The 9,910-nt window shown below is 38.1% G+C and overlaps 1 pseudogene; it reads left to right on the forward strand.

Moving 5' to 3' along the window:
* Nucleotides 1-7,880: 7,880 nt before the first annotated feature.
* On the forward strand, nt 7,881-8,120 carry LOC102768021 (annotated as a pseudogene).
* Nucleotides 8,121-9,910: the final 1,790 nt, after the last annotated feature.

Genomic DNA, 9,910 nt, shown 5'->3' on the forward strand with positions numbered 1-9,910 from the left:
TGTGTGCATTTATGTATAATCCATGGACACAGAAAAGAGGGTGGTGAAGGCCTGGGGAGAGGACAGGGGCAGGGCAGGCTAGAAGAGGTCATTTGGGGGAAAAGGGAGACATATGTAATACTCTCAACAATAAAGATTTTTTAAAAAATTGTAATAACTGCATAGTAATTTATCATATAAACATTCCAAACTACACATAACCATTTCTATATTGATTACTATTAAGGTTCATTACAGGTTTGGTTCTTACAAATAATGCTGCAACTAAATTAATAGCAGAGGAATTGTTCAAAGGAAATATTTATTTTTTATATTAAAACTATTGCACCATTTCCTGTCATAAATACAGATGTAGAAGAGTACTTGTTGCCCCACATTCCTGACAATGGTGAGTTTTTGTCAAATTTTGTATTAAATGTTTGCTCATCCAATAAGTAAAAAGTAATGCCTACAATATTTTTTAAATACCCTGCTGTGATGAACTATATGTTAGGAAAAACCCTGCTGAGGTTGAATGAAGGTTCACTTGGTCACTCCGAGAGTCAGGAAAGAAAGGACAAGCAGGAGACACCAATAATAGACGGTGTAAGAAATGAGGATGGCTTATTTAGAGCAGGGCCTTGCATGTATTCGGAGGGATTATTGAGAGGGGAGGCCATATCAGAAAGGCCAGCTGTTGAAGTAGATCAACAGACCTTTGTTTGTGATATTTAATATTGCAGTAAAGAGGGTCGAGGCAGAGGAAGAATTCAAGAATATCTCCTAGGTTTATGTGTTAGAAAGCCAGGAAGATTATACTGAAATAGCCATCCTAAGAAACACAGAAGAAGGCAAAGATTGGGGACCTCCCAGAGGAAACTGATGATAAAAAAAGACTCTTACAAATATGAAATCCTATTACTTATTTATAGGAACTACCTTCATGTGTGGCAGAGGCTATTTCAGGATATTCAGTTATATTTAATGTCACTTAACAATAAATCATTGACATTTGCAGCAACATGAAGGCCCTTAAGTCAAATTACCCAGCATATTTATGAAACCAGCTGTACTATGCCAGAGTATTCTTTTAGTATTCTGCCATCTAGTGAATAACAATCATTTGTGCAACTTGGCCTATAAATTAGAACAAAGAAACCTGAATTTTATACCTTCTTGTCATGTATCTTTTCAGTTTCCACAACATAGAAAATTTATCTGCCAATGCCTCACATTTTTGGCATAAGATAATCGTGTAATAATTGAATATTAAACATAGAGGACAGAATGAAAACAGAATTTATCGGCTTAATCCTCCCATTTGACCTTGAGGTGACCTTGCACATTCATGCCATTAATGTCATGGAGCAAGTTCTTGTGAGTTTCCTTCACATTATGCCATCTTCTTCCATCGTTAAAAACATCAATGAAAACATAAAAACAAAATCTTTACTCCTCAGCTATTTTTTTTCTCTGAAATAAAGTGTCTTTAAGTAACAATCTTTGTCCATTCAATGAGTTACGCTTAGTAACATTATCAAAAATTTATCATCTGAAAATTATCCTACATGACACATTAGAGGTTGTATTTGCATGTTGAAGTGTATTATAAAAAGTTGTTTTCTCTATTTTTCTATGAAACCTTCCCTAAGTTCTCTTGAGTTGATTACTTCCTTTGTGCAGCTAATGCATTTTTGTGTTTCAAATGCCCAGTATTAGTTATCACCCTTTATACAGATACATATTCTAATTATTTGTTTGTAAGCCTGTTTCCCCAAAGTGTTGAAGAGACAATCCCATGTTCAGTTTTATATCTACTATAACTTTTATGAAGTATAGTACCTATTAGTTTCCAATAAATGTTAACAAATGAATGATTTAAAATAATTGAATTGATGGCAAATGTTTGAAGTTTCATTAATTTTTTACCTTTGTTTATAATATAGTTCATTTAGTTGTTAGATTACATAATTTAATTTTTGATAACGACTGTGTTTAACACCAGCTTGAAAATTCTTTTTTCACACTTGGCCTTTGTGCAAGCTGCCCAGACAGGTCAAGTGGAGGGAGGGGCTATTCAGGCCCCGCAAGCATGGCATAGTATCCACCCACATCCCGGTGAAATTTCATTAATTTTAATTCAAATTACATTAATATATAATTTAAAATAAGCAATCATTGCACTCAGCTTCCTTCATTAAACCTAGACAAGATGTGAATGAACATATTGCCTGAATACGCACAGGGCCCTAAAATATAGATGTATGCTCATTGGAATTATTGGAAATAGACACACACAAAAAATGCCTCCTTTGAAATTTGTCCTCATAGGTAATGGCAATATTCCCAAGCTTGTCAACTTCTCTCTCTTGGCAGATCTCTGTGCTCCATCTGTCCAACTTGAAGGCTACAATGCCCTCAAAATGAGCCTGCCTTATGGATATCTTTATTCTGTGTGATTATATGCCAGCAAAATACATAAACCTGAGCTATTTCAGATTGTCAACTCAGTAGTTCCCTTGCGAGTATTTCATTGCCTTATAGATAATGATTATGGATGAAACCTCAAAACCATGCAATTAGTCCTGAGTTCAACTGTTATTAGTTGAATACATGGGTTGCAGGCCCTCTTAATCCGTCTACATGTCTGACCTCTTTGGCTTTACCATATCCCAGCTAATTCTAAAGAACTCAGATAAGGACCCCATCTTCTTTGTGGGTTTTTTAAAGTGCTGTTAACAAATTCTGTTCCTTTGGGCAGCTGTTTTCATTTTTCTTTTCACTTTAGCACCTTTGCTTTTAAAAAGCAAACCTGGGCACCATTTTTTTTAATTATTAATCATATATGTGTATTTCACAGAGCATTGTCCCCATCTACATTACTGTATTGAAGCTGTGGGAAACATATATATATATATATATATATTCTCTTAAGAAATGGTCTATTTTAGAATTTATGTCTAACCTCTATGATACCCATTTTCCATAACTACTGCCTATTGGACAGCTGTGTGTCTCAGAAAATTTAGAGATGATAGAAGTAATTTTCCTGTTCAGGTGGAGTCCCATCAGCTTATCTTGACAGGTGAACTCAGGAGAAGAAAATAAGCATACTCTACTTTCCCCCTTCTGCGGCCTTTTCCTCTTTTGTAAAGGCTTTTTTTTTCCCAAGAAACACATATTTTCTACATCAAGCTGCAAGTTTATAGTGGCACGTGGGGAATGGAGCTGCAGCCATCCAACTCTGGCTATGGAGAGTAATTTAAATTTAGAACAAAAGACTAGAAAAATCCATTTTGTCCCAGATCCTAGCCATAATTCCTATTAAACTTTTTTTTATTCTAACCTGAGGACAGACTTGTTAATTTTGGAGAGAGGGGAAGAAAAAAAGAGAGAGAGAAACATTGATGTGAGGGAGAAACATCCATCAGTTGCCTCCCACACCTGCCTGTCCTGGGACTGAACCCACAACCTAGGTATGTGTCCTGACCAGGAAGCAAACCTATAACCTTTCGGTGCACTGGATGATGCTCCAACCAACTGGACCTCACCAGCCAGGGCTAATTCCTATTACATTTATCTTTAATAAGCTGATACATTGATAGGAATTTGCTGGACACTTGTGTCTTAGTTTTTAATTAATTCTGAACTTTGGTGGTAGAGAAAGTAGTGTGATTTATTAGTAAGCACCCAGATGCCAACATATATTGCTAATTATGCTTTCTTTGTTCAACTTTTTAAAAAATATATAATTTTATTGATTTCAGAGAGGAAGGGAGAGGGAGCAAGAGATAGAAACATCAATGATGAGAGAGAACCATTTGGTTGGCTGCCTCCTGCATGTCCTACACTGAGGATCAAGCCCACAAACCCGGGCATGTGCCCTTGACTGGAATAAAATCCGGGACACTATCCACTGAGGCAAACCAGCCAGGGCCTTTGTTCAACTTTTGCTAATAACCTGACTTTTATTCTCATAATTACATTGGGGTACATAGCCTGTAAAATACATGCCTTCTGTTATAATCGTCAATTAAAAAAAAGCTTGGAAAGTTGCAAACAGAACCAATCAGCATATAATAGAAAAATAAGAAGACTCACTGAGGGTTTTTTTTTTTATAAAAACAGAACGTTTTAAATAATTATATAAAAATAATTAAAAGTAGCTTTTAAAAAGTATCATACTAATACTGAGGTAAAGAAATTTACATTACTGTGAGAGTGGACACATTCAAAAGAGCTTTCTCTTTCAGGAAAACCTGGATTAAAATAATTCTTTGGAGAGGACCATGAGAACACAGAGGAATTTATGGAGTTGAAGCATCAACACATTCTAAGGACACTAAAGTATACCAGGCAGTTTAGACTCCAGAAGAAATGGAAGAGTTAAGCTGTTGCCTCAAGGCTTCCTGGATGAAAACAAGCTTATAGACCAGTATAAAGAATACCTCTGATATCCAAGTGTTCTCCAGGGGGAAAACATCTGCGTGCACGCCTTAGAATCACACTTGATACTGATCCAGTAGGTGAGCCCAGACAAGATCTTTTTCTCTTACAAGCCACATATTGTAGAGTTAATGGAGAAAATGCTAGATGCCAGAGTGGCTGGGAATCAAAACCTGAGAATTAAGGAGCTCTGTGTAAGTCTTTAGATGTTGTTTAAACCCTGACACATTTTTTCCTCAATTCCCATAATTCTCATTGGCCACAGCTGAGCCTGTAGAAGAATGCTGTATGAGACCCATTTAAGACTATAAAACAAACCGAAAGGATGTCAGGAAATCGAACCAGTAGCATAAGAAAGTGAGAATAATTTCCCACTGTGCAATTAAAAGAGTCCAACAGAGGATACATACAAAAGTAGGCATTCGAATGAAAATGCCTACAGAGGATAATGACACGTGTGAAGAAGCTGGCCATTTTAATTTTGTGAGATCAGAGACATCGAGTTTTCTTCCTCCCAGAAATATAGAAAGATACCCAGGGACTGAGGAGTACTGAGGAAGGTTTGACCATAGTACACTTACAGACAAAGAAACTCCTGAAGGCTCGGAGCGACAGCTACAGAGAAGACCCACCATCTTAGAACCTTCAGTAGTGAAGTTCTTCCGATTGGCTGCCCTGGCTAAGCAACATCAGCCTGATCTGATTTTGGTAATGAGTCCTCAGAGCTGAAACTGTTTGCTTCTGGAAAAAGGAACTGGGATATGTGAGGAAGGTCAGGAATCTGTGCGTGAGTGTGTTGCAATGAGCTTTTATATATAGCTCTCTATATAAAATTTTAGACTATATAACTTGAGAAATGGAGAACATTGATAAAAATTTAAAATTAAGAGAAACAAGAATACAAAGTTTTGCAAAATCCTTACATTAGAAGAGATCAGTATGATTCTTAATTCTGCAGCATCAGTGTCACCTGGGAGGCTGTTAAAAATGCAAATTCTTCGGCCTCACACCAGACCTACTGGATTAGAAATTGGGGGGAGGGGCAGTCTGTGGTGGAATAAGCCCTCCAGGTGATTCTGATAAACACTAAAGTTTGAGAATCAGTGGCCTAAAATATAAAGAAATAACAGCCCAGCCTGTGTGGTTCAGGGGTTGAGCTTCGATCTATGAACCAGGAGGGCACATGCCCAGGTTGCAACTGGATCCCCATTGTGAGGTGTATAGGAGGCAGCCAATCAATAACTCTCTCATCATTGATGTTTCTCTTTCTCCCTCTCCATTCCTCTCTGAAATCAATGAAAATATGTTTTAAAAAATAACAGATTAACCCCAAGCCATTTTTTTAACAATCTCATTTACACTTCAAATAATAAACAATGTTGGGAATCTAAAGTAAAAACCATATATGGTGATATGGTAATACCTAATACATTTCATATAAATTACAGATGGGAATTGAAAACATTATTTATAATGACATAAATGGTGTGTGTTTTTAAGCTAGAATATTTTAAAGATCTTTTAAATGTATTCTAACAAGATAATAACAAAACCAGTATTATATTGTGTTATATTGTATTATGATATTTATTATTTCTGCTCATCTACTTTTGTAAGAATGTTGGTAAAATTTTCAAAGGCAGGAAGTTCCCCCTAATGAAGCCAAACAAAATGAAGAGAAAATCAAGTACAAACTCCTTATGCTTGAGAAGAACATGTCAGACTTAAGGACATAGAACAGGAAGTGGACAGTTGGACTGAGCAACATACTGAGCTCAGTGAGCAAACCTAATTAAATCAGAAGTTTCTGACATCCAACTTCTCACATACCAAATGAATGACATTAAAGTCTGAGCAATTGCACTTTACTGATGACGGGGCTTGCTACTGATTCTGAATCTGAGGACTTATCTAATGAGAAAGAAAATTGATGGAGATGAAATAAGCTCAGCCAACTAGCAGACCACTGGTGTGAGAAAACTGAAAATGAAGGTCTCACAGATAAAAACCGTAGTAACAAGAGTTGAAGATAGAGGCTGTTGAAACCCAGGAATGAATGATGAGCTGCCAACTAGGGATGAACTGAAAAATAGATAAATAAATTGGCAAATGAAACTTCTCCCTCGAAGTTGACCCAAGTTTGATAGAAATAATAATAATAAGTACAAAACCTAGCCACAGAAAGTGGAGATCCTTAAGAAATCCATGAGCAAATAGACACGATGCTGTGAAATAAAATGAATCAAGAAGAGCATACATTAGCTGAAAGAGGAGGGAGGAAGGCTCTAAGATACTGAGTAGAGCAAACCTAAAACTTAGAATTTAAGAAATGGGGGTGATTGCAGAAGATGGAGAAATCCTACTGAAAGCATATCGCTCATCCTCTATAGACAGAATGCCCATGGCTCACTGCTTCTCACAGCTCTTCTTTAGCACAGGGAACATGGCTTTGCTCCAGTTCACATAATCTGATTAATTGACAAATGATGTAAAACTGAGTGACATAAAAATACTGTGCTTTTCAATTAATTTTAAACACCAAGAATTATGCCTGTACATTTTTTGCCTAGATGTTATAGAACTAATACTAAGGACACCGGTTTAGAGATACATCCTGTAGATAAATTTGATATATTTTAAAGTAAATAGTTGGTCCTCAAGACAAGAGACAAATTATTATGATTCCTTAAAAAATACATGAAAATTTGATGATGATGAGAGAAAAGCCCTAATTGGATAAAAAGGAGTGAAAGGGACAGAAGGAGCAAGGGAAACATTTAGACTTGGTAAAAGGAAGAAAGTATCTATATAAAGGAATAAGAGAAGTCTGGGTAGTAGCTCTTCCCTTTCTCACCTAATCTAAAGGACAGAACCCTGATGAGACAACTAGACCTTCCCTTCTCACCAATGGACACAGTGCAAGATACAGCTCTACTTGGACAGAACATTGGAAATTTTTAAATAAATTTTTTTGGGGAAAAGGATAATAAGGTACTGTGGAGATGATTAACTCATTTGTATCCCTATTATGCTACATAACCAGTTCTTTTGCTTTTTGGCATCTTTCCTACCAATACCTTTCTATGACTAACCATATTGGGACCATGCTGTGCTTTCATGTATGTGGTAGCAGCGACATATCTTGCAGGTTCTCCTAGGTGGTAGTTGTTGCTTCTTCTTGCATGTTACTATTTTGGCAGACCTGGAACCAGCTTATTCTGCTGCAATAAGGATAGTAACTCCTTCCAGCATGTGTGGGTACAATCAGAAGTCTGCAATCCGGAAGACATCCCTCACCCAACGAGGCTACCACCCTGATCTTGGACTTCAGGCCTCCAGAACTGAATCTGAATCTTGAACTTTTGGAGACGAGCATCTGAGCTTCAGAGTTCCTACCAGGTCTCTCAAGGAAATAGACCAGCAGCTACAATCAACTGCAATTTCATTACATTTTCATGTTGTCTCCCTTGACTAGAAATATATTCAGTCTCAAGAGAAGCGTTCAGCAAATCAGGGCAAGACAGAACCACAGAAAACAGTCCCCAGATTTTCATGACAAATAGGATGATGCTGTACTAGAGAGTGGAACCACTTTCTGTGTCACTGCATGGATATTTACAACCACCCAGACTGGAATAGAATGGAACCTGCCCCCTGTTAGCAGAGTCACCCCAAAAGAGTGGAATGATGAGTAACCATCCCAGTTGCTGTCATACAGAATTGTTTCAAAGTCAATTTGTCATTTAAGCACTCTGCAGCTCATTTAAATACTAGAGGCCCAGTGCATGAGATTTGTGCACTTGGGGGGGGGCGCGGGGGAGATCCCTCAGTCTGGCCTGAGCCCTCTCACAGTCCGGGAGCCCTCAGGGGATGTCCAGTAGTCAGACATCCTTAGTGCTGCTGTGGAGGTGGGAGAGGGTCCCACCACCGCCACTGTGCTCCCCAGCTGTGAGCCTGGCTTCTGGCTGAGTGTCACGCCCCCAGTGGGAGCACACTGACCACCAGGGGGCAGCTCCTGCTTTGAGCATCTGCCCCCTGGTGGTCCGTGCACGTCATAGTGACCAGTTGTTCTGCTGTCAGGGTCAATTTGCATATTACCCTTTTATTATATAGGAAAATACAGGCTGAGGCAAATGTTGGTTTACAATTGTTCATATGGTGGGGGGTTCCTTCATCCGGGCCTGCGCCCTCTTGCAATCCAGGACCCCTCAGGGATGTCCGCCTGCCAGCCTAGGCCTGCTCCCTCCAGGCAGGGACATCCCTCTCGCAGTCCGGGACCCCTCGCTCCTTACTGCCCACCTGCTCGCTGCTCCTTACCTCTTGGCTCACTGCTCCTTAGTGCTGCTGCAGAGGCAGGAGAGACTTCCATCACCACCGCTGCACTACCAGCGGTAAGCCCGGCTTCTGGCTGAGTGGCGCTCCTCCTGCATTGAGTGCCTGACCCCTAGTGGTCAGTGCACATCATAGAGACCAGTCATTCTGCTCATTCCACCATAATAGTCGCTTAGGCTTTTATTATATAGAATGTTAACAGCAGGTAGGGACTAGTGTACCTTTATTTATAACCCTCTTAGAAATTGTCCTATGCATTTTTATATGTAAATTTATTTTCAAATAAATTTTGCTATTATTTATAAATAAATAATTCCTTTCATTTTTATTTGTACTTCATTATAAAGATTAAGTGAGCATATATTAAGAGAGTCTTACTAACTTTATACTACTAAATATTCTTGTCAAGGAACAAGGCAGTATTTCTTTGTCTTGGCTTTCATTTGAGTCTTTTGTATTCCCTTCCTTAGAGTTTTACAGTCACCGTTATATTAAAAATGCATAATTACTGTTAAATTTATTTGTAAGAAAATTATGTTTTTATTCTGACAATCATTTACTCCATTATATTTTCTATCTAGTTACTATTTGTATGAAGGATGTTCTTATATTTTGTTTTCTAAATAATTTACTCAATTATAATAATTTTTAATATTTTTTCAGTTTAGAAAACATGTTCTCATGTTTCCCAGATATGCAATGATAACATAGGCAAAAGCTGAAGATTTGCATTCCTGTCATTTATTTTGTGCATCTGTCTAATTGCATGAACAAATACTCCTGAATAGCCCTGACAGTGATGATAATGTGGCTCGCACACCGTCCATTCCACCTGAAAAGAAGGATGCTGATGTTTCATTTGAAACATACATTTTATTAGCATATTCAAAGTGACTACTAGTCCTATGTTGTTAAGATTGTTGAATTTTATTAAGAATTTCATATGGTTTTTCTCCTTCGTAGTTCTCAGTAGTCTCACCAAAATAAGGTTGCCCTTTTCAAGTTATGAACTATTCAATGCCAGAAGCAGACTAGTTCACACCTGTTGGTCATCCTCCAGTTCAGGATCCAAACTGCCGCATAGCAACCACTGCCAACCCTCCTAATTTCTCTAAACTCCACTGTGCCAAGGAAGAGTCAACTCTGCTCCCTT

This window comes from Myotis davidii, unplaced genomic scaffold, assembly GCF_000327345.1.
Source record: "Myotis davidii unplaced genomic scaffold, ASM32734v1 scaffold313, whole genome shotgun sequence".
Taxonomy (NCBI): Eukaryota; Metazoa; Chordata; class Mammalia; order Chiroptera; family Vespertilionidae; genus Myotis; species Myotis davidii.